This window comes from Gekko japonicus, unplaced genomic scaffold (assembly GCF_001447785.1).
Source record: "Gekko japonicus isolate JY-2015 unplaced genomic scaffold, Gekko_japonicus_V1.1 scaffold61, whole genome shotgun sequence".
NCBI lineage: Eukaryota > Metazoa > Chordata > Lepidosauria > Squamata > Gekkonidae > Gekko > Gekko japonicus.
Genome location: NW_015164183.1, coordinates 150,634 through 157,467, shown reverse-complemented (window position 1 = coordinate 157,467; position 6,834 = coordinate 150,634).

Genomic DNA, 6,834 nt, shown 5'->3' with positions numbered 1-6,834 from the left:
TCAGCAGGCAATTGTTTAAAGAAACAATTAGATCACTCACGTATCATTTAAAGCAGTCATCAATAAATGCTGTGTTTCAATAAGATCCTACCCTTTGATGTTCATCTAAGTAGTCCTCAGTGATGCCAGTGTTGCTGATCAGTTCAGCAGCGTCTTTGTACAGGCACAATTTTGGGGAAACCAGATGCAAACTGGTTCAGCGGACATTTATGTATGTTCAGCATGAACTGAATAGACTGAGTGATTGGAGCACATCTGATCACCACTTTTAAACATGATAAGTTTGACAGTTGAACATGTTCACAATGAAATTTGCTTCGTCCCTGGTTGCCACCTCCTTTACCTCAGAATGAGGTGAATGGCTGATTGTGATGGGGGATTTCAATATTCATGCTGACGGACCTTCATGGCTTTCATAGCAACCATGGGACTATCTCAAGTTGTGCTGGACTCAACACACCAAAAAGTGCCTATGGTAGATCTGCTTTTCTGTACTGAACAGTTTCTTGGTGGTCTTGGGGGGGGGCTGTTAGAGGGTAGCCCTTTATCATGGTCATATCATTTGCTGCTGAACGTACTTGACTGTGCCCACCCTTCTTCACAAAGGTAGGATCCTGGTTAGTAGGGATGGGCATGAACCAGCACACAAACTAAAGTTCATCATGAATTTTGGTCGGTTCATGGTTTGTGAAGTGATGTTCATGAACTGAAGAGCTGCCATTAACTTGGAGCCATTTAAACGCCTGCTTTTTGCTCCCCACCACTTTTTGTGGAGAGCAGAAAGCAGAAGGTTAATGGCTCCATTTAACCTCTTGCTTTCTGTTCTCTGCCAAAACTGATGGGGAGCAGAAAGCAGGGGTTTAAATGGCTCACAAACTGATACAAACCAGTTCAGTTTGCAAACTGGCATCTCGGTTCATGGTTTGGTTGGTGTTTCAAACATGAACTGAACCAAACTGCAAAGATGCAGTTTGTGTCCATCCCTACTGATTAGGTTTTGTCCATCTTTGGAGTCAGATGGATACAACTGGTTTCCAGAATGTTCTGGAGAAATGAAGGAGTCTTTGGCTGGCAGAATCTGGGAATGTGGCAGACCTTGGCAACCCCTTCCTCTGTTTTCAACTGGAGGAAACAGGACAGGAACAGAAGAGCAGATGTCTACAGCATAGATTGCGGAAAACTCAGCATTAATCAGATAGAACATTCCTTACAGCACATCATAAGGTGGAGATGATGTTGGTGGGGGGGGGGAGAGGCTTCTCTCCACCTCCATTGCATCATTGGAATCTCATCCAGTGCAATTATTTCAAACAGTAAAGAATCTCATGTAAGTGAGTCCCCAGCTCTGGATGAAGGGATAACTAGATGGGAGTTGTGATGATTTTGCTAGATTTTGCTGATAAAATCTGTCCAGCCTCCTTAAATGTTGTCATTGTTTTAAACAACAAGCCTCGGGTGCTGATAGTGCCAATTTATCAATATTTGATGGACAGATACAGACTGGTCTCTCTCACTGATGTATACAGAATCCTGGAAAGTGTGAGACCTGCCATTTGTAAATTGGATCTGTGCCCATTATGGTGAATTAAAGCTTACCCTACTTCAATTAAATTTTAGTTGGAAAGAACCAGAGGTCATTTCATAGAAAAAGAGGTGCAGGAGCTAATTAGCATAACTTATTAGCATAACTTATTTGCATATGCCACACCCCCTGATATCACTGGAAGTGTGTCAGAAAGCAACACCCACTGCTCAGGCTCCACTGGACTGTTTTGGATTGCAAGCTATTGGGGGGGGGACGCGCAGATCTTCCCTCACAGAGGAGGGAGAGCTTGTACCTGAAGGCGTGCAACTTACCTGGCTGCTTCTTGCTCCTAGTGGCCTGACTGAGGGCTGCTGGGAGCAGGGGGCAGGGCTTGTTGCATGTGCCTGTCCCCTGGGCTCCTTACTGCCGGAGCTCCGCTCCTGTGCGCTCCCGCAGGAAATTCCCCCTGGAAAGAACTATTAAAACTTCATTATTGAAGAGAGCTTTCCCTTCTGTATTAAAGCAGGCCTTAATAGGACTGTTACTGAAGAAATCTTCATTGCCTGTGTATCATAATAGTTATTCATCTCTTTCCAGCTTTCCATACATAGGCAAATTTGTAGAAAAAGTGGTGGCAGAGCAACTCCAGGAATATTTGGATGAGACATTTGTACTTGATCCATTTCAATCTTGCTTTAGGCCTGGTTTGGTGCTGAGATGTCACTTATTGCTCTAATGGACAATCTCTTGCTACAAATCGACTAAGGAAACTCCTTATTGGTTTTATTGGACCTGTCAGTAGCTTTTGATACTGTCAGTCATACCATCTTAATAGAGTAGCTGGAAGACCTAGGGATAAAAAGTTTGTCACTGAAATGGTTATGTTCCTGTTACTTAGAGAACCAAAGCAACTGTTAGCAATAGGTCATCATGTTAGTGAAACATGACTTCAGGTGTCCCTCAGAGCAGATGAAAGAACAATTGGGCCCGTGGTGATTGACTGCAGCTGGAGGAAGGGTGGGGCCAACCTTAGTCAGGCTAAGGTTAGATGGGGAGAGAGAACTGTGAGAGAGCCCTGGAGCAGTGAGGAGTCAGGGGCCACTGAAGAAGCAACAGGCTGATGGGAATGAGAATGTTGGCGGGGACTGCACATACCTATGAGGAATGAGTCAGGAGACTGAGGGACCAATAGCTCCCTGAAGGCTCCAAAAGTCCAAGGATCTGACTAGGCTGCAGAGAGAGGCAAGGTTGGAGAGGGTAGTCATTTGGAACTTGCACAGCAGCTTTCTGATTTGGCACCGGGAAAGGCAACTGACTGAATGTAAAATGCAGGCTCTCATCCACATGTCTTGACTCCTAATATCCACATGTTTAGCCAAAAGTCTGCAGAAAAACCCTAAACATGTACTTGCCACTGAGCTTCAGAACATACCCAACTGTGAGGAGGAGGAGCCTATGTATGCCATCCTAAGAACACTTTCCTGGGAGCAAAGACCATTGAATAAAATGGAACTTCTGAATAGGCCTGCTTTGCACTTTTCTAAAAATGTGTACATTTGTATGTGCATAAGGTCTTGCTGCAGATGTTTCACACTCTACTTGTCAGCCGCAGCATCATGTCAGCTAGTCCTCTCATTGTAAGGAACTTTCAGCAGCACAGGGGGCTGCAAGGAAAGAAGGGAGGAATGGCAAGCTCTGCTCAGAGTTCTTACAATAAAGCCCCATGCCGCAAGATGATTCTATGTACTCTAATAGGATGCTGATCAATACTACATTTTGATGTGAGTCTTATTCATGGAGCCTCTAATCCTGTTAGCTCCGAAAAGGGATTATAAACAGGCTTTAAAAACGCAATTGAAGTATCAAGGATTATGATTCTATAATAAAATATTAGCCAAAGATGACAATGGAAGTGTCTACAAACTAAACAAGCTCTGAATCACAGCATGGAACTTCCAACAGACTACTTAAAAGACTGAGGTTCAGTTCAGGGAAAACATTATCAGGAACTAGAAAACACAGGTCTTGCTCCTCACCGCAGCCCACCAAGCCATATGACTATTGAACCTGATAATCAACTTCCCTGGGATTGGGAAAGGACAGCTGAAGGGAGGGGAAAGCATGGGAGATATTTCCCCCCCTTTTTTTATTAAAAAGAGCAAAACAGCATAACAACAATTTCATACATGTCATACATGTTACAGTAAGTGATAAACCGAACAAAAGCTTATAAGCACAACTGAACCCAACAAGTTTACACAATAATAACCTTTCTTGCAACCCTCTAATCTACAACCCTCTAATCTACAAACTAGTGAATGATGCATTAAAACCAACTTCTATAATGGTGATCGAGCTAATGAACTTTTGTTTGTGAGATTACCCTATCAGAAAAGTCAATATAGGCCCCATTCACATGGAGCATTTGATGAGCTGAAGGCACGATCATCCCGTGGATTTTCTGGGCTTGATCACACTGGAACATCTGGGAGGCGTAGCGTACCCATGGCTAACCTGTGGCTTCTTGCTGAAGATGCGGAGTAAAAAACTACCACAGACAAGGTACTAGTTTCCGGAAAACGCGGGGCAAGGATGGGCGTCTGATCGCATTTCTGCTTGAAACCCGTGGCATCTGGCGCCCGTCCATGTCCTGTCGCAAACCGGATTTGTTTTTTTTAAGTCTCCACAGGATGCAGACAAACGATCATGCGCATGCACAACTCTCGGTGAGAAAAAAAAAATCCTGTTTGCCACGGAAGCGGTGCTTAGCGATTGCCGGTGTGATCATGCCGCGCCGCTTCTTTGCCGCACTGCAGAATAGCCATGTGATCGGCACCTAATGGCCCAACTACGAGACCTCGACAGGACGTGTGATTGGGCTGCTGTGCATTTGCTCCGGGGAAAACAGCCACGTTTCCCCCCCGCATTTTCCGGCCCATGTGACCGGGACCATATATATATATTAAGAGAGAGAGGGAGAGAGAGATGTCAAAGCTAAGCACCTCAGTCAAGATTTATGACTTGAATTTTGAGTTAGTATGTAGCCTCAACATTTATGTACAGCTTTTTAAAACAAGGAAAGCATCCTCTAATCGCATGCACAGGTGTCACTCCCTCATTCATCAGAGCCCCTCCAGTTGCTCTAACCAAGAGGCTCAGGTTATATAAGACTATACCTTTCCTTTTTAAATATCAGTCAGTTGCCTCCAAACTACTTCTGTTTTGTATAATCTCATCTGATAAATAAATAAATTGTTAGTGATATCTCTCAAGGGGTCTGGACATAAAATACTAGAATTTGAAAAAGGAGGGATACCGCCCACCAGGAACATCTCTACCATTGGGGTGAGATCTGGACTAAGTTTTTCTGCCATCCCCATCACAGCTATTTAATCCAGAGAAGTGAGCTTTTTGGCATGAGTCAAAGATCAAGAGCCAAAGGCCCTTGTTTCTTAGCCTGTAGTCCTGAGTAAGCCAAGCCATTGGAAGCTGGTCCAGCCTAGGATGATGGAGTATTATACTGTTTATCTGCCTGTTTAAATTGGATTTTGGTGTTTATTTCATACACTGCTTTAAGTTTCCACTGGGGGAAAAATTGAGTAGGTTACATAAATAAACAAACTGTTACTCCACATTAATGGATACCTGTGTGCATGTTAACTAAGTTTGTCAACTCTTAAGGGACAGAATTGAGAAGAAAATATTTAAAAATCATTAACAAGAGGGCCAAGTGATGATAGGTTCATTAAGATGCATTTCAACAAAGCCAGGAATCTGCAGTGTCTAGGTGGCTGGTGCCTCTACACCAAAGGTGGGTGCTATAGTATGCATCCCCTTAAAAAATCAAGGAACTTCCCAGGAAATCCTTCCTTACAGCTTAAGCACTACAGCTTTAAAACAGTAAGTTTGAGTCTAGGAGGCCTTTAAGGACCAATAGGATATCCAGGGTAAAAGCTTTTGAGAGTCAAAACTTCCCTCTTTTCTGTCATCAGGCATTTGACAAAAGGAGCTTTCGTCCTCGAATCAAGGCCCTTTTGGTCTCTAAACATTACCATGAGTAATGACTCAGAATGACTCAAGTTTGTAGGACAATACTCTCTCACACAAGGTAGACAATTCAATCACATACCCAGGAAAGGTCATTAACTCATCCCCTTACCATGGTCAACAGGTCTGAGTCACACAACTTACACAAGTGAACTCAATCACCTTTTCTATTACAGTCCTTATGAGTTCTCCATTACAACAGAAGGACTGGATTGTCCAATGACTGTTCAGATGGTGACCCTTACACCAATGGGATCCTGTATTTTAAAATGTCACTAATCTGAGTGCAGCCCAGATTTCACTAATGGGTGGCCAGGTCCTGAAGTTTGGCTGAATGTCATGGTGGATCCTAGTTCTGTGTCGGTTTCTGCCATAGACCTACTTTTACTAACTGTCATGTAAATCTAAGTGCATAAAAAGGTCATGCTAAGCCCTTAATTTTTGTAATTTGTTCTGCTCCTGAGCCTTATTCCATCATTGCTGATACTGTAATCCCTAGTATGTTTATATCCCTTCTCGCATTCTGCTTTCCTTTCTGGCTATCCATATCTTTCTATATTCTTCCTTCTCTTAGCTTCTCCTTTTCCCGTTCTTGGGTGGCCAGCCCTACAGCCAATTGTCCTTCCCCCATAGCAATTTTACCTAGCTAGGGATTCCTTCCTTCCCAGTCCTGAAGACCATTCTCCACTCATCCCTTTGCATCTTTGGTCCCTTTCTGGGCAACCCTGCATGCAGTTTTTTTTTTTTTACTCTGGGTTGGTTTCTCCGGACTAGCCAAGTGGGAGGAACACAATTTGGGCCAAAGGTAACTTTAATTGGACATTAGCTAAAAGTACTACAGATGAAATAGTAAGATTGTGTAAAAATGAATACCTTTTCCTGTATTGCCACAAGAAAATTGCTACTGTATTGTTGCCCCTGAATAGTTCAGTCTTGCTGTCTTGTACTGCTACTGTTTTGCTTCCTCTTTTCTATTTTGCATCTTTGTTAGGTCACTAAAAGCTACTTTCTGGCTAAGTTTCAGATGGGTAACCAACAAGTTAATCTGTAGTAGTAGAAAAAAAATTTGAGCCTCATAACACCTTAAAGACCAGCAAAAATTTCCAGGATATAAGCTTTTGAGAGAATGAAGACCTGGAAATAAGGGCTGATGGAACTTCATTCTATTTGTATCTGACAAAGTGAGCTTTGACTCACAAAAGCTTATAACCTGGGAAACGTTGCTTGTCTTCAAGGTACTAGTGGACTTGAATTTTATTCTA